Source organism: Carcharodon carcharias, chromosome 21 (genome assembly GCF_017639515.1).
Source record: "Carcharodon carcharias isolate sCarCar2 chromosome 21, sCarCar2.pri, whole genome shotgun sequence".
Classification (NCBI taxonomy): domain Eukaryota; kingdom Metazoa; phylum Chordata; class Chondrichthyes; order Lamniformes; family Lamnidae; genus Carcharodon; species Carcharodon carcharias.
The window spans coordinates 9,583,661-9,601,307 of NC_054487.1; positions in this window are offsets into that span (position 1 = coordinate 9,583,661).

The window sequence follows — 17,647 nt, forward strand, 5'->3', positions numbered from 1 at the left end:
TCGACCTCTCCCTCCAGCAGCACCGCCGTACCCTTTTTCAAAGCTGCGCGTGCCCCCAGTTTCATTTTATCCTTCGGCTCATCCAACACCTCAACAAGAAACTTTGTCTATTTCTTTCAGGTGCAAAGAATCGCAAGCTCCAACAACTCATCGACACCAACACCCATCTAGGACCCTCCACCCCTGCCTGTCCCTCCGTCCCCACCCCATCTTCCAATCCCAGCCCCAGCCGTGTATTCACTATACCCCCTGACCTTCCCCTCTCCGATGCTGAACGTTCAGTGCTCAGCAAAGGACTTAGTTTCAGACCCTTACGCCCTCACCTCAATGAATTTCGGGCTCAGCACGAGGCTGAACTCTTCTTCCGCCGTCTTTGTCTCTGGGCTCACTTCTTTGGGCAGGAATCCTTTCCCTGTTCAACAGATCTTTTTACCCACCTCCAATATTCTCCCTCCACCTGGACCCCTCCCTCTGGATTCTTACCTTCTCTTGATCTTTTCATTGAGAACTGTCGGCGTGAAATCACTCATCTCAATTTCTCTGCTCCTCTCATCCTCTCTAACCTGTCTCTCTCTGAACTTACTGCACTCCGTTCTCTCAGATCCAACCCTGTCTTTGTCATCAAACCTGCTGACATTGCTTGCTGGTCTTCACCCACAAGGGGGTTAGAGGACATCACGGTGGGTCTCCACTGCATCCAGTAGGCTCCCCAGTGAGGCGTCACTAAACATGGGGCCTGCTTTCTTCTTTGCTTTCAGGACCAGTGTCGCCTGGAGCAGTCCATGGGTGTGAAGTAGGCTGTGCTTTGGCGCGCTTTAAGTTTGGTGCCTGGAGCGAGGAAGCACTGAGGTCACTGCAGGGTGGACAAATCCAAGCCTGCCCACCAGCAATCATGGTTCCCATGAATGCATTATTAACGAGGTGCCAGGAATGGAACGATATGGCATGGAAACCTGCCATTGTGGCCGGCAGGTTAAACGTCCTTTATCCCGCCCTCTACCACACTTTGTGCAAATCTGGGACAATTCCGCCCTGAGAATCAGAACCAACGGATTCATCAGTTCCCCCCTGCAGAATTGGTGCTAAAACTGCCAGACAGATCCAACTCCAAGCTACTTGTCTCAAGTAGGGTCTGGAATTAAATATGGCACTGGGAAATGCTTGATACACAAGAAACTTGTTTAAATCTTTGCTTCTAATTCTCCCTTTCCCGATTTAAAACATGCATCACCGCTGCTTGCTTTACCAAGATCTATCTTTACAGGCAACGCCAAAATATGACTGTACCTGACCTTCCACAGAGTGGCAATCAGAGTCGGATTGTCACTCCGTTCCTCATTTTGTACCTGGAAATCTTCTCGATCCTGTCTTGCCTGACCTTCTGGACTCAGGCCAGGCAGGAAGTGTGTAGGGTAGCGCGGTCCTGAGGCCTTCAGTCGAGGTCTGACAGAAGGAGGCCAGGCCCCATTTTTTACAGCACTGGCTGCTATCAGCCACATTCAAGCCAGGGAGAAGGTAGGTTTGTCAAGTAAGTGGTTAGAGTTTGGTGGAGGTAGGTGGGAGGGAATGTCCGGGCAGTCGTGGTGGTGGGTGGATAGGACTGTCATGGTGCTGTTCAGAAAGTCATGGGGGTGGGTGGAGGGGCGGGGGGGGGGGGCGGTGGCGCTCAGGCTGGGTGAGGGTCAGGCTGATGGGGAAGCGTCGAGTTGACTGGGGAGGGTCGGGTCAGACCTAGTGGGGGGAGTGGCAGTCGGGGGCTGGGGTGAGTCCCGTGGGCGGGGCGGTGATCGGAAGGTGGTGGGAGTACCCTGGGGTTGCAGGGGTTGGGGTTCTCCCAACAGGGCGGGAGCAATGGGGACTCCTGTGGTGAGGGGAATACTCGTATACTCGTGGAATGGGAGGAGTCCCCTGAGGGTTCACAAGTATGGGATGATTCCTATTGGGGGTCGAGGGGGTGGTCCGTATGGGTCACTATAACAGGTACTCAGGTACCTAGAAGCAGTTTTAATTCTTCTAACTTTTTCTGGGTAACTATTGACATAACACAGTCGGAACCATCTTAAATTTGCTATTTAAATCACATTTTCAGATGGTCCCTGGTGCAGGGCAATTGCCCATCGCAAGTTTGAACTTCCCAGGCAATTGCCGTGCAAACCTTACCTGGGAATTTCCGGACTTCCGGGGTGGGTGGGGGTTCCCCGGCACATCTTTGAGGTACCCCCCCCAACAGTTACACTGCCTTGTAGCTCAGAAGTTACAGCCCTTTATTTACCTGGATCCAAACTGGCTGCTGGAACTAAAAACCTAAAGACTTTGCTGTGGCCTTTGCTCATTTAGTCACCGGCTGTACATTGCAATCTATTCTGCTTCTTGCTAAAGATAGCAACATAAAGATAATAAAATTCCTTTCCGACCTTTTTTTGCCTGCACTCCAACAATAATTCATCCTCTGAAGCAGCTTGAGGTGTCCTGAAGCTGTGAGAAGAGCTATTTAAATGCAAATGTGTTCTCTTCTCCTCGCTCTCACTCTCTCTCTCTCTTGTTCTTCCTAAACACTAACTATATCTCCCACAACTTCTTCCTCCTCCCTCTGTTCTCACAATAACGAAATCAGGCTTTTTAATACAGTCTCCGATATTCATTCATTCTCTCCAGGTACTCGAAACGTGGGAACTCCTCACTGACGCCAGTCCAAAACAACATCTCAATCCGCAGCTTGGGTGTTGGGTCATCACTGTTATCCTGACTTAGCCCATCTCGCTTCATCTTTCCAATCCATGCTGGTCTCCTCCAGCGGGACTGTAGATCTATCACCTGTTTTCTAAATTTAAAAGAGATGCTTAAGAGAGTCCAACATGACTGCAGTGACATTTCGCACAGCCTCAAGCCTGTTAACTCTCTGCATGCGCTATTACAACACACTGTGGAAAGCCAGAAAATGGTCAAAATGCCCAGGAGTTGGGGCAGCACCTGAATGACAGAATTGTGTTCAGGTCCCGCCGCAGGGTGGGATTTAATACCCTCTTCCCCGCACGGCGAAGATGGTGGCGAGGTCATTTAATTGGGCAGGAGAGTGGCAGGCCTTCCTGCCCCGAACCCCACCAACCCCCCTCCGCCAAATGAAGCCTGTGGAAGGCCTTCCTACCCCAAGGCATTTAATTGGGGGCAGGAGCGGGGGTGGGGATCTTCTGGCGTCCCCAGGATAACTTTCCCTGAACGTACCTGACGAAAACGGATTGGGCCCAATCTTCCGGGCGGCGGCAATGGTGAGCGGGTTGTTACCACACTCTTGGATTTCCCTTGGGCTGGAATCCACCAATCAGAGAAATGCGCAGCGCAGCGTCCTTCAGGGAGCTCCATCGGAGTGCAGCAGAGTCGGAGGAAGACAACTCCCCCACCAACAACCCACCCCTCTCCCCCACCACCACCACCACCCACCCCACTTTTTAAGGCACTAACTGCCGCTTGGTAAGTTTAAAAGCTCCTGTCTTTCCGTGTTACTGAAAGGATGAGTGGATGAATTGGTGAATGGGTAGATGGGTGAATGGGTAAGCGTGTAGGTAGGTAACTGGGTGAGGTGGGCAGGTGGATAAGGTGGGTGAGCAGGTAGGTGAGTGAGATGGGTAGGTAGGTGTGTGTAGGTGGGTAACTGGGTGAGGTGGGCAGGTGGATAAGGTGGGTGAGCAGATGAGTGAGCGAGATGGGTTGGTAGGTATGTGTTGGTGGGTAATTGGATGAGGTGGGCAGGTGGATAAGGTGGGTGAGCAGGTAGGGGAGTGAGATGGGTAGGTAGGTGTGTGTAGGTGGGTAAGTGGATAATTGGGTGAAGTGGGCAGGTAGATAAGGTAGATGAACTGGGTATCGAGTGAGTGAGGTAGGTAGGTAGGTAGGTGTGTATGTAGGTGGGTGAGTGGGTGAGGTGGGTAGGTAGGTGTGTATGTAGGTGGGTGAGTGGGTGAGGTGGGTAGGTGGGTAGGTGTGTATGTAGGTGGGTGAGTGAGTGAGGTGGGTAAGTAGGAAGGTGTGTATGTAGGTGGGTGAGTGGGTGAGGTGGGTAGGTAGGTAGGTGTGTATGTAGGTGGGTGAGTGAGTGAGGTGGGTAGGTAGGTAAGTGTGTATGTAGGTGGGTGAGTGAGTGAGGTGGGTAGGTAGGTAGGTGTGTATGTAGGTGGGTGAGTGGGTAATTGGGTGAGGTGGGCAGGTGGATAAGGTGGGTGAACTGGGTATTGGGTGAGTGAGGAGGGTAGGTAGGTATGTATGTATTTAGGTGGGTGAGTGGCTGAGGTGGGTAGGTAGGTAGCTGTGTATGTAGGTGGGTGAGTGGATGAGGTGGGTAGGTAGGTAGGTGTGTATGTAGGTGGGTGAGTGGGTGAGGTGGGTGGGTGGGTAGGCGTGTATGTAGGTGGGTGAGTGGGTGAGGTGGGTGGGTAGGCGTGTATGTAGGTGGGTGAGTGGGTGAGGTGGGTAGGTAGGTGTGTATGTAGGTGGGTGAGTGGGTGAGGTGGGTGGGTAGGTAGGTATGTATTTAGGTGGGTGAGTGGGTGAGGTGCGTAGGTAGGTAGGTGTGTATGTAGGTGGGTGAGTTGGTGAGGTGGGTAGGTAGGTAGGCGTGTATGTAGGTGGGTGAGTGGGTGAGGTGGGTAGGTAGGTGTGTATGTAGGTGGCTGAGTGGGTGAGGTGGGTAAGTAGGTAGGTGTGTATGTAGGTGGGTGAGTGGGTGAGGTGGGTAGGTAGGTAGGTGTGTATGTAGGTGGGTGAGTGGGTGAGGTGGGTAGGTAGGTAGGTGTGTATGTAGGTGGCTGAGTGGGTGAGGTGGGTAGGTAGGGAGGTGTATATGTAGGTGAGTGAGGTGGGAAGGTAGGTAGGTGTGAATGTGGGTGGGTGAGTGGGTGAGGTGGGTAGGTAGGTAGGTGTGTATGTAGGTGGGTGAGTGGGTGAGGTGGGGAGGTAGGTAGGTGTGTATGTAGGTGGGTGAGTGAGTGAGGTGGGTAGGTAGGTAGGTGTGTATGTAGGTGGGTGAGTGGGTGAGGTGGGTGGGTGGGTTGGTGTGTATGTAGGTGGGTGAGTGAGTGAGGTGGGTAGGTAGGTAGGTGTGTATGTAGATGGGTGAGTGGGTGAGGTGGGTGGGTGGGTTGGTGTGTATGTAGGTGGGTGAGTGAGTGAGGTGGGTAGGTAGGTAGGTGTGTATGTAGGTGGGTGAGTGGGTGAGGTGGGTAGGTAGGTAGGTGTGTATGTAGGTGGGTGAGTGAGTCAGGTGGGTAGGTAGGTAGGTGTGTATGTAGGTGGGTGAGTGGGTGAGGTGGGTGGGTAGGTAGGTGTGTATGTAGGTGGGTGAGTGAGTGAGGTGGGTAGGTAGGAAGGTGTGTATGTAGGTGGGTGAGTGGGTGAGGTGGGTAGGTAGGTAGGTGTGTATGTAGGTGGATGAGTGGGTGAGGTGGGTAGGTAGGTAGGTGTGTATGTAGGTGGGTGAGTGGGTGAGGTGGGTAGGTAGGTAGGTGTGTATGTAGGTGGGTGAGTGGGTGAGGTGGGTGGGTGGGTTGGTGTGTATGTAGGTGGGTGAGTGAGTGAGGTGGGTAGGTAGGTAGGTGTGTATGTAGGTGGGTGAGTGAGTGAGGTGGGTAGGTAGGAAGGTGTGTATGTAGGTGGGTGAGTGGGTGAGGTGGGTAGGTAGGTAGGTGTGTATGTAGGTGGATAAGTGGGTGAGGTGGGTAGGTAGGTAGGTGTGTATGTAGGTGGGTGAGTGGGTGAGGTGGGTAGGTAGGTAGGTGTGTATGTAGGTGGGTGAGTGAGTGAGGTGGGTAGGTAGGCAGGCGTGTATGTAGGTGGGTGAGTGGGTGAGGGGGGTAGGTAGGTAGGTGTGTATGTAGGTGGGTGAGGTGGGTAGGTATGTGTGTATGTAGGTGGGTGAGTGGGTGAAGTGGGTAGGTAGGTAGGTGTGTATGTAGGTGGGTGAGTGGGTGAGGTGGGTAGGTAGGTGTGTATGTAGGTGGGTGAGTGGGTGAGGTGGGTAGGTAGGTGTGTATGTAGGTGGGTGAGTGGGTGAGGTGGGTAGGTAGTTAGGTGTGTATGTAGGTGGGTGAGTGGGTGAGGTGGGTAGGTAGGTAGGTGTGTATGTAGGTGAGTGAGTGAGGAGGGTAGGTAGGTAGGTGTGTATGTAGGAGGGTGAGTGGGTGAGGTGGGTAGGTAGGTAGGTGTGTATGTAGGTGGGTGAGTGGGTGAGGTGGGTGGGTGGGTAGTGTGTATGTAGGTGGGTGGGTGGGTGAGGTGGGTAGGTAGGTAGGCGTGTATGTAGGTGGGTGAGTGGGTGAGGTGCGTAGGTAGGTAGGTGTGTATGTAGGTGGCTGAGTGGGTGAGGTGGGTAGGTAGGTAGGTGTGTATGTAAGTGAGTGAGTGAGGTGGGTAGGTAGGTAGGTGTGTATGTAGGTGGGTCAGTGAGTGAGGTGGGTAGGTAGGTGTGTATGTAGGTGGGTGAGTGGGTGAGGTGGGTAGGTGGGTGTGTATGTAGGTGGGTGAGTGGGTGAGGTGGGTATGTAGGTGTGTATGTAGGTGGGTGAGTGGGTGAGTTGGGTAGTTAGGTGTGAATGTAGGTGGGTGAGTGGGTGAGGTGGGTAGGTAGGTAGGTGTGTATTTAGGTGGGTGAGTGAGTGAGGTGGGTAGGTAGGTAGATGTGTATGTACGTGGGTGAGGGAGTGAGGTGGGAAGGTAGGTAGGTGTGAATGTGGGTGGGTGAGTGGGTGAGGTGGGTAGGTATTTAGGTGTGAATGTAGGTGGGTGAGTGGGTGAGGTGGGTAGGTAGGTAGATGTGTATGTACGTGGGTGAGTGAGTGAGGTGGGAAGGTAGGTAGGTGTGAATGTGGGTGGGTGAGTGGGTGAGGTGGGTAGGTAGGTAGGTGTGTATGTAGGTGGGTGAGTGGGTGAGGTGGGTGGGTAGGTAGATGTGTATGTAGGTCGGTGAGTGGGTGAGGTGGGTGGGTAGGTAGGTATGTATTTAGGTGGGTGAGTGGGTGAGGTGCGTAGGTAGGTAGGTGTGTATGTAGGTGGGTGAGTTGGTGAGGTGGGTAGGTAGGTAGGCGTGTATGTAGGTGGGTGAGTGGGTGAGGTGGGTAGGTAGGTGTGTATGTAGGTGGCTGAGTGGGTGAGGTGGGTAAGTAGGTAGGTGTGTATGTAGGTGGGTGAGTGGGTGAGGTGGGTAGGTAGGTAGGTGTGTATGTAGGTGGGTGAGTGGGTGAGGTGGGTAGGTAGGTAGGTGTGTATGTAGGTGGCTGAGTGGGTGAGGTGGGTAGGTAGGTAGGTGTATATGTAGGTGAGTGAGGTGGGAAGGTAGGTAGGTGTGAATGTGGGTGGGTGAGTGGGTGAGGTGGGTAGGTAGGTAGGTGTGTATGTAGGTGGGTGAGTGGGTGAGGTGGGTAGGTAGGTAGGTGTGTATGTAGGTGGGTGAGTGAGTGAGGTGGGTAGGTAGGTAGGTGTGTATGTAGGTGGGTGAGTGGGTGAGGTGGGTGGGTGGGTTGGTGTGTATGTAGGTGGGTGAGTGAGTGAGGTGGGTAGGTAGGTAGGTGTGTATGTAGGTGGGTGAGTGGGTGAGGTGGGTGGGTGGGTTGGTGTGTATGTAGGTGGGTGAGTGAGTGAGGTGGGTAGGTAGGTAGGTGTGTATGTAGGTGGGTGAGTGGGTGAGGTGGGTAGGTAGGTAGGTGTGTATGTAGGTGGGTGAGTGAGTCAGGTGGGTAGGTAGGTAGGTGTGTATGTAGGTGGGTGAGTGGGTGAGGTGGGTGGGTAGGTAGGTGTGTATGTAGGTGGGTGAGTGAGTGAGGTGGGTAGGTAGGAAGGTGTGTATGTAGGTGGGTGAGTGGGTGAGGTGGGTAGGTAGGTAGGTGTGTATGTAGGTGGATGAGTGGGTGAGGTGGGTAGGTAGGTAGGTGTGTATGTAGGTGGGTGAGTGGGTGAGGTGGGTAGGTAGGTAGGTGTGTATGTAGGTGGGTGAGTGGGTGAGGTGGGTGGGTGGGTTGGTGTGTATGTAGGTGGGTGAGTGAGTGAGGTGGGTAGGTAGGTAGGTGTGTATGTAGGTGGGTGAGTGAGTGAGGTGGGTAGGTAGGAAGGTGTGTATGTAGGTGGGTAAGTGGGTGAGGTGGGTAGGTAGGTAGGTGTGTATGTAGGTGGATAAGTGGGTGAGGTGGGTAGGTAGGTAGGTGTGTATGTAGGTGGGTGAGTGGGTGAGGTGGGTAGGTAGGTAGGTGTGTATGTAGGTGGGTGAGTGAGTGAGGTGGGTAGGTAGGCAGGCGTGTATGTAGGTGGGTGAGTGGGTGAGGGGGGTAGGTAGGTAGGTGTGTATGTAGGTGGGTGAGGTGGGTAGGTATGTGTGTATGTAGGTGGGTGAGTGGGTGAAGTGGGTAGGTAGGTAGGTGTGTATGTAGGTGGGTGAGTGGGTGAGGTGGGTAGGTAGGTGTGTATGTAGGTGGGTGAGTGGGTGAGGTGGGTGGGTAGGTAGGTGTGTATGTAGGTGGGTGAGTGGGTGAGGTGGGTGGGTAGGTAGGTATGTATTTAGGTGGGTGAGTGGGTGAGGTGCGTAGGTAGGTAGGTGTGTATGTAGGTGGGTGAGTTGGTGAGGTGGGTAGGTAGGTAGGCGTGTATGTAGGTGGGTGAGTGGGTGAGGTGGGTAGGTAGGTGTGTATGTAGGTGGCTGAGTGGGTGAGGTGGGTAAGTAGGTAGGTGTGTATGTAGGTGGGTGAGTGGGTGAGGTGGGTAGGTAGGTAGGTGTGTATGTAGGTGGGTGAGTGGGTGAGGTGGGTAGGTAGGTAGGTGTGTATGTAGGTGGCTGAGTGGGTGAGGTGGGTAGGTAGGTAGGTGTATATGTAGGTGAGTGAGGTGGGAAGGTAGGTAGGTGTGAATGTGGGTGGGTGAGTGGGTGAGGTGGGTAGGTAGGTAGGGGTGTATGTAGGTGGGTGAGTGGGTGAGGTGGGTAGGTAGGTAGGTGTGTATGTAGGTGGGTGAGTGAGTGAGGTGGGTAGGTAGGTAGGTGTGTATGTAGGTGGGTGAGTGGGTGAGGTGGGTGGGTGGGTTGGTGTGTATGTAGGTGGGTGAGTGAGTGAGGTGGGTAGGTAGGTAGGTGTGTATGTAGGTGGGTGAGTGGGTGAGGTGGGTGGGTGGGTTGGTGTGTATGTAGGTGGGTGAGTGAGTGAGGTGGGTAGGTAGGTAGGTGTGTATGTAGGTGGGTGAGTGGGTGAGGTGGGTAGGTAGGTAGGTGTGTATGTAGGTGGGTGAGTGAGTCAGTTGGGTAGGTAGGTAGGTGTGTATGTAGGTGGGTGAGTGGGTGAGGTGGGTGGGTAGGTAGGTGTGTATGTAGGTGGGTGAGTGAGTGAGGTGGGTAGGTAGGAAGGTGTGTATGTAGGTGGGTGAGTGGGTGAGGTGGGTAGGTAGGTAGGTGTGTATGTAGGTGGATGAGTGGGTGAGGTGGGTAGGTAGGTAGGTGTGTATGTAGGTGGGTGAGTGGGTGAGGTGGGTAGGTAGGTAGGTGTGTATGTAGGTGGGTGAGTGGGTGAGGTGGGTGGGTGGGTTGGTGTGTATGTAGGTGGGTGAGTGAGTGAGGTGGGTAGGTAGGTAGGTGTGTATGTAGGTGGGTGAGTGAGTGAGGTGGGTAGGTAGGAAGGTGTGTATGTAGGTGGGTGAGTGGGTGAGGTGGGTAGGTAGGTAGGTGTGTATGTAGGTGGATAAGTGGGTGAGGTGGGTAGGTAGGTAGGTGTGTATGTAGGTGGGTGAGTGGGTGAGGTGGGTAGGTAGGTAGGTGTGTATGTAGGTGGGTGAGTGAGTGAGGTGGGTAGGTAGGCAGGCGTGTATGTAGGTGGGTGAGTGGGTGAGGGGGGTAGGTAGGTAGGTGTGTATGTAGGTGGGTGAGGTGGGTAGGTATGTGTGTATGTAGGTGGGTGAGTGGGTGAAGTGGGTAGGTAGGTAGGTGTGTATGTAGGTGGGTGAGTGGGTGAGGTGGGTAGGTAGGTGTGTATGTAGGTGGGTGAGTGGGTGAGGTGGGTAGGTAGGTGTGTATGTAGGTGGGTGAGTGGGTGAGGTGGGTAGGTAGTTAGGTGTGTATGTAGGTGGGTGAGTGGGTGAGGTGGGTAGGTAGGTAGGTGTGTATGTAGGTGAGTGAGTGAGGTGGGTAGGTAGGTAGGTGTGTATGTAGGTGGGTGAGTGGGTGAGGTGGGTAGGTAGGTAGGTGTGTATGTAGGTGGGTGAGTGGGTGAGGTGGGTGGGTGGGTAGTGTGTATGTAGGTGGGTGAGTGGGTGAGGTGGGTAGGTAGGTAGGTGTGTATGTAGGTGGGTGAGTGAGTGAGGTGGGTAGGTAGGTAGGTGTGTATGTGGGTGGGTGAGTGGGTGAGGTGGGTAGGTAGGTAGGTGTGTATGTAGGTGGGTGAGTGGGTGAGGTGGGTGGGTAGGTAGGTGTGTATGTAGGTGGGTGAGTGGGTGAGGTGGGTGGGTAGGTAGGTATGTATTTAGGTGGGTGAGTGGGTGAGGTGCGTAGGTAGGTAGGTGTGTAAGTAGGTGGGTGAGTTGGTGAGGTGGGTAGGTAGGTAGGCGTGTATGTAGGTGGGTGAGTGGGTGAGGTGGGTAGGTAGGTGTGTATGTAGGTGGCTGAGTGGGTGAGGTGGGTAAGTAGGTAGGTGTGTATGTAGGTGGGTGAGTGGGTGAGGTGGGTAGGTAGGTAGGTGTGTATGTAGGTGGGTGAGTGTGTGAGGTGGGTAGGTAGGTAGGTGTGTATGTAGGTGGCTGAGTGGGTGAGGTGGGTAGGTAGGTAGGTGTATATGTAGGTGAGTGAGGTGGGAAGGTAGGTAGGTGTGAATGTGGGTGGGTGAGTGGGTGAGGTGGGTAGGTAGGTAGGTGTGTATGTAGGTGGGTGAGTGGGTGAGGTGGGTAGGTAGGTAGGTGTGTATGTAGGTGGGTGAGTGAGTGAGGTGGGTAGGTAGGTAGGTGTGTATGTAGGTGGGTGAGTGGGTGAGGTGGGTGGGTGGGTTGGTGTGTATGTAGGTGGGTGAGTGAGTGAGGTGGGTAGGTAGGTAGGTGTGTATGTAGGTGGGTGAGTGGGTGAGGTGGGTGGGTGGGTTGGTGTGTATGTAGGTGGGTGAGTGAGTGAGGTGGGTAGGTAGGTAGGTGTGTATGTAGGTGGGTGAGTGGGTGAGGTGGGTAGGTAGGTAGGTGTGTATGTAGGTGGGTGAGTGAGTCAGGTGGGTAGGTAGGTAGGTGTGTATGTAGGTGGGTGAGTGAGTGAGGTGGGTGGGTAGGTAGGTGTGTATGTAGGTGGGTGAGTGAGTGAGGTGGGTAGGTAGGAAGGTGTGTATGTAGGTGGGTGAGTGGGTGAGGTGGGTAGGTAGGTAGGTGTGTATGTAGGTGGGTGAGTGGGTGAGGTGGGTAGGTAGGTAGGTGTGTATGTAGGTGGGTGAGTGGGTGAGGTGGGTAGGTAGGTAGGTGTGTATGTAGGTGGGTGAGTGGGTGAGGTGGGTGGGTGGGTTGGTGTGTATGTAGGTGGGTGAGTGAGTGAGGTGGGTAGGTAGGTAGGTGTGTATGTAGGTGGGTGAGTGAGTGAGGTGGGTAGGTAGGAAGGTGTGTATGTAGGTGGGTGAGTGGGTGAGGTGGGTAGGTAGGTAGGTGTGTATGTAGGTGGATAAGTGGGTGAGGTGGGTAGGTAGTTAGGTGTGTATGTAGGTGGGTGAGTGGGTGAGGTGGGTAATTAGGTAGGTGTGTATGTAGGTGGGTGAGTGAGTGAGGTGGGTAGGCAGGCAGGCGTGTATGTAGGTGGGTGATTGGGTGAGGGGGGTAGGTAGGTAGGTGTGTATGTAGGTGGGTGAGGTGGGTAGGTATGTGTGTATGTAGGTGGGTGAGTGGGTGAAGTGGGTAGGTAGGTAGGTGTGTATGTAGGTGGGTGAGTGGGTGAGGTGGGTAGGTAGGTGTGTATGTAGGTGGGTGAGTGGGTGAGGTGGGTAGGTAGGTGTGTATGTAGGTGGGTGAGTGGGTGAGGTGGGTAGGTAGTTAGGTGTGTATGTAGGTGGGTGAGTGGGTGAGGTGGGTAGGTAGGTAGGTGTGTATGTAGGTGAGTGAGTGAGGTGGGTAGGTAGGTAGGTGTGTATGTAGGTGGGTGAGTGGGTGAGGTGGGTAGGTAGGTAGGTGTGTATGTAGGTGGCTGAGTGGGTGAGGTGGGTAGGTAGGTAGGTGTATATGTAGGTGAGTGAGGTGGGAAGGTAGGTAGGTGTGAATGTGGGTGGGTGAGTGGGTGAGGTGGGTAGGTAGGTAGGTGTGTATGTAGGTGGGTGAGTGGGTGAGGTGGGTAGGTAGGTAGGTGTGTATGTAGGTGGGTGAGTGAGTGAGGTGGGTAGGTAGGTAGGTGTGTATGTAGGTGGGTGAGTGGGTGAGGTGGGTGGGTGGGTTGGTGTGTATGTAGGTGGGTGAGTGAGTGAGGTGGGTAGGTAGGTAGGTGTGTATGTAGGTGGGTGAGTGGGTGAGGTGGGTGGGTGGGTTGGTGTGTATGTAGGTGGGTGAGTGAGTGAGGTGGGTAGGTAGGTAGGTGTGTATGTAGGTGGGTGAGTGGGTGAGGTGGGTAGGTAGGTAGGTGTGTATGTAGGTGGGTGAGTGAGTCAGGTGGGTAGGTAGGTAGGTGTGTATGTAGGTGGGTGAGTGGGTGAGGTGGGTGGGTAGGTAGGTGTGTATGTAGGTGGGTGAGTGAGTGAGGTGGGTAGGTAGGAAGGTGTGTATGTAGGTGGGTGAGTGGGTGAGGTGGGTAGGTAGGTAGGTGTGTATGTAGGTGGATGAGTGGGTGAGGTGGGTAGGTAGGTAGGTGTGTATGTAGGTGGGTGAGTGGGTGAGGTGGGTAGGTAGGTAGGTGTGTATGTAGGTGGGTGAGTGGGTGAGGTGGGTGGGTGGGTTGGTGTGTATGTAGGTGGGTGAGTGAGTGAGGTGGGTAGGTAGGTAGGTGTGTATGTAGGTGGGTGAGTGAGTGAGGTGGGTAGGTAGGAAGGTGTGTATGTAGGTGGGTAAGTGGGTGAGGTGGGTAGGTAGGTAGGTGTGTATGTAGGTGGATAAGTGGGTGAGGTGGGTAGGTAGGTAGGTGTGTATGTAGGTGGGTGAGTGGGTGAGGTGGGTAGGTAGGTAGGTGTGTATGTAGGTGGGTGAGTGAGTGAGGTGGGTAGGTAGGCAGGCGTGTATGTAGGTGGGTGAGTGGGTGAGGGGGGTAGGTAGGTAGGTGTGTATGTAGGTGGGTGAGGTGGGTAGGTATGTGTGTATGTAGGTGGGTGAGTGGGTGAAGTGGGTAGGTAGGTAGGTGTGTATGTAGGTGGGTGAGTGGGTGAGGTGGGTAGGTAGGTGTGTATGTAGGTGGGTGAGTGGGTGAGGTGGGTGGGTAGGTAGGTGTGTATGTAGGTGGGTGAGTGGGTGAGGTGGGTGGGTAGGTAGGTATGTATTTAGGTGGGTGAGTGGGTGAGGTGCGTAGGTAGGTAGGTGTGTATGTAGGTGGGTGAGTTGGTGAGGTGGGTAGGTAGGTAGGCGTGTATGTAGGTGGGTGAGTGGGTGAGGTGGGTAGGTAGGTGTGTATGTAGGTGGCTGAGTGGGTGAGGTGGGTAAGTAGGTAGGTGTGTATGTAGGTGGGTGAGTGGGTGAGGTGGGTAGGTAGGTAGGTGTGTATGTAGGTGGGTGAGTGGGTGAGGTGGGTAGGTAGGTAGGTGTGTATGTAGGTGGCTGAGTGGGTGAGGTGGGTAGGTAGGTAGGTGTATATGTAGGTGAGTGAGGTGGGAAGGTAGGTAGGTGTGAATGTGGGTGGGTGAGTGGGTGAGGTGGGTAGGTAGGTAGGGGTGTATGTAGGTGGGTGAGTGGGTGAGGTGGGTAGGTAGGTAGGTGTGTATGTAGGTGGGTGAGTGAGTGAGGTGGGTAGGTAGGTAGGTGTGTATGTAGGTGGGTGAGTGGGTGAGGTGGGTGGGTGGGTTGGTGTGTATGTAGGTGGGTGAGTGAGTGAGGTGGGTAGGTAGGTAGGTGTGTATGTAGGTGGGTGAGTGGGTGAGGTGGGTGGGTGGGTTGGTGTGTATGTAGGTGGGTGAGTGAGTGAGGTGGGTAGGTAGGTAGGTGTGTATGTAGGTGGGTGAGTGGGTGAGGTGGGTAGGTAGGTAGGTGTGTATGTAGGTGGGTGAGTGAGTCAGGTGGGTAGGTAGGTAGGTGTGTATGTAGGTGGGTGAGTGGGTGAGGTGGGTGGGTAGGTAGGTGTGTATGTAGGTGGGTGAGTGAGTGAGGTGGGTAGGTAGGAAGGTGTGTATGTAGGTGGGTGAGTGGGTGAGGTGGGTAGGTAGGTAGGTGTGTATGTAGGTGGATGAGTGGGTGAGGTGGGTAGGTAGGTAGGTGTGTATGTAGGTGGGTTAGTGGGTGAGGTGGGTAGGTAGGTAGGTGTGTATGTAGGTGGGTGAGTGGGTGAGGTGGGTGGGTGGGTTGGTGTGTATGTAGGTGGGTGAGTGAGTGAGGTGGGTAGGTAGGTAGGTGTGTATGTAGGTGGGTGAGTGAGTGAGGTGGGTAGGTAGGAAGGTGTGTATGTAGGTGGGTGAGTGGGTGAGGTGGGTAGGTAGGTAGGTGTGTATGTAGGTGGATAAGTGGGTGAGGTGGGTAGGTAGGTAGGTGTGTATGTAGGTGGGTGAGTGGGTGAGGTGGGTAGGTAGGTAGGTGTGTATGTAGGTGGGTGAGTGAGTGAGGTGGGTAGGTAGGCAGGCGTGTATGTAGGTGGGTGAGTGGGTGAGGGGGGTAGGTAGGTAGGTGTGTATGTAGGTGGGTGAGGTGGGTAGGTATGTGTGTATGTAGGTGGGTGAGTGGGTGAAGTGGGTAGGTAGGTAGGTGTGTATGTAGGTGGGTGAGTGGGTGAGGTGGGTAGGTAGGTGTGTATGTAGGTGGGTGAGTGGGTGAGGTGGGTAGGTAGGTGTGTATGTAGGTGGGTGAGTGGGTGAGGTGGGTAGGTAGTTAGGTGTGTATGTAGGTGGGTGAGTGGGTGAGGTGGGTAGGTAGGTAGGTGTGTATGTAGGTGAGTGAGTGAGGTGGGTAGGTAGGTAGGTGTGTATGTAGGTGGGTGAGTGGGTGAGGTGGGTAGGTAGGTAGGTGTGTATGTAGGTGGGTGAGTGGGTGAGGTGGGTGGGTGGGTAGTGTGTAAGTAGGTGGGTGAGTGGGTGAGGTGGGTAGGTAGGTAGGTGTGTATGTAGGTGGGTGAGTGAGTGAGGTGGGTAGGTAGGTAGGTGTGTATGTGGGTGGGTGAGTGGGTGAGGTGGGTAGGTAGGTAGGTGTGTATGTAGGTGGGTGAGTGGGTGAGGTGGGTGGGTAGGTAGGTGTGTATGTAGGTGGGTGAGTGGGTGAGGTGGGTGGGTAGGTAGGTATGTATTTAGGTGGGTGAGTGGGTTAGGTGCGTAGGTAGGTAGGTGTGTAAGTAGGTGGGTGAGTTGGTGAGGTGGGTAGGTAGGTAGGCGTGTATGTAGGTGGGTGAGTGGGTGAGGTGGGTAGGTAGGTGTGTATGTAGGTGGCTGAGTGGGTGAGGTGGGTAAGTAGGTAGGTGTGTATGTAGGTGGGTGAGTGGGTGAGGTGGGTAGGTAGGTAGGTGTGTATGTAGGTGGGTGAGTGTGTGAGGTGGGTAGGTAGGTAGGTGTGTATATAGGTGGCTGAGTGGGTGAGGTGGGTAGGTAGGTAGGTGTATATGTAGGTGAGTGAGGTGGGAAGGTAGGTAGGTGTGAATGTGGGTGGGTGAGTGGGTGAGGTGGGTAGGTAGGTAGGTGTGTATGTAGGTGGGTGAGTGGGTGAGGTGGGTAGGTAGGTAGGTGTGTATGTAGGTGGGTGAGTGAGTGAGGTGGGTAGGTAGGTAGGTGTGTATGTAGGTGGGTGAGTGGGTGAGGTGGGTGGGTGGGTTGGTGTGTATGTAGGTGGGTGAGTGAGTGAGGTGGGTAGGTAGGTAGGTGTGTATGTAGGTGGGTGAGTGGGTGAGGTGGGTGGGTGGGTTGGTGTGTATGTAGGTGGGTGAGTGAGTGAGGTGGGTAGGTAGGTAGGTGTGTATGTAGGTGGGTGAGTGGGTGAGGTGGGTAGGTAGGTAGGTGTGTATGTAGGTGGGTGAGTGAGTCAGGTGGGTAGGTAGGTAGGTGTGTATGTAGGTGGGTGAGTGAGTGAGGTGGGTGGGTAGGTAGGTGTGTATGTAGGTGGGTGAGTGAGTGAGGTGGGTAGGTAGGAAGGTGTGTATGTAGGTGGGTGAGTGGGTGAGGTGGGTAGGTAGGTAGGTGTGTATGTAGGTGGATGAGTGGGTGAGGTGGGTAGGTAGGTAGGTGTGTATGTAGGTGGGTGAGTGGGTGAGGTGGGTAGGTAGGTAGGTGTGTATGTAGGTGGGTGAGTGGGTGAGGTGGGTGGGTGGGTTGGTGTGTATGTAGGTGGGTGAGTGAGTGAGGTGGGTAGGTAGGTAGGTGTGTATGTAGGTGGGTGAGTGAGTGAGGTGGGTAGGTAGGAAGGTGTGTATGTAGGTGGGTGAGTGGGTGAGGGGGGTAGGTAGGTAGGTGTGTATGTAGGTGGATAAGTGGGTGAGGTGGGTAGGTAGGTAGGTGTGTATGTAGGTGGGTGAGTGGGTGAGGTGGGTAATTAGGTAGGTGTGTATGTAGGTGGGTGAGTGAGTGAGGTGGGTAGGCAGGCAGGCGTGTATGTAGGTGGGTGATTGGGTGAGGGGGGTAGGTAGGTAGGTGTGTATGTAGGTGGGTGAGGTGGGTAGGTATGTGTGTATGTAGGTGGGTGAGTGGGTGAAGTGGGTAGGTAGGTAGGTGTGTATGTAGGTGGGTGAGTGGGTGAGGTGGGTAGGTAGGTGTGTATGTAGGTGGGTGAGTGGGTGAGGTGGGTAGGTAGGTGTGTATGTAGGTGGGTGAGTGGGTGAGGTGGGTAGGTAGTTAGGTGTGTATGTAGGTGGGTGAGTGGGTGAGGTGGGTAGGTAGGTAGGTGTGTATGTAGGTGAGTGAGTGAGGTGGGTAGGTAGGTAGGTGTGTATGTAGGTGGCTGAGTGGGTGAGGTGGGTAGGTAGGTAGGTGTGTATGTAGGTGGGTGAGTGGGTGAGGTGGGTGGGTGGGTAGTGTGTATGTAGGTGGGTGAGTGGGTGAGGTGGGTAGGTAGGTAGGTGTGTATGTAGGTGGGTGAGTGAGTGAGGTGGGTAGGTAGGTAGGTGTGTATGTGGGTGGGTGAGTGGGTGAGGTGGGTAGGTAGGTAGGTGTGTATGTAGGTGGGTGAGTGGGTGAGGTGGGTGGGTAGGTAGGTGTGTATGTAGGTGGGTGAGTGGGTGAGGTGGGTGGGTAGGTAGGTATGTATTTAGGTGGGTGAGTGGGTGAGGTGCGTAGGTAGGTAGGTGTGTATGTAGGTGGGTGAGTTGGTGAGGTGGGTAGGTAGCTAGGCGTGTATGTAGGTGGGTGAGTGGGTGAGGTGGGTAGGTAGGTGTGTATGTAGGTGGCTGAGTGGGTGAGGTGGGTAAGTAGGTAGGTGTGTATGTAGGTGGGTGAGTGGGTGAGGTGGGTAGGTAGGTAGGTGTGTATGTAGGTGGGTGAGTGGGTGAGGTGGGTAGGTAGGTAGGTGTGTATGTAGGCGGCTGAGTTGGTGAGGTGGGTAGGTAGGTAGGTGTATATGTAGGTGAGTGAGGTGG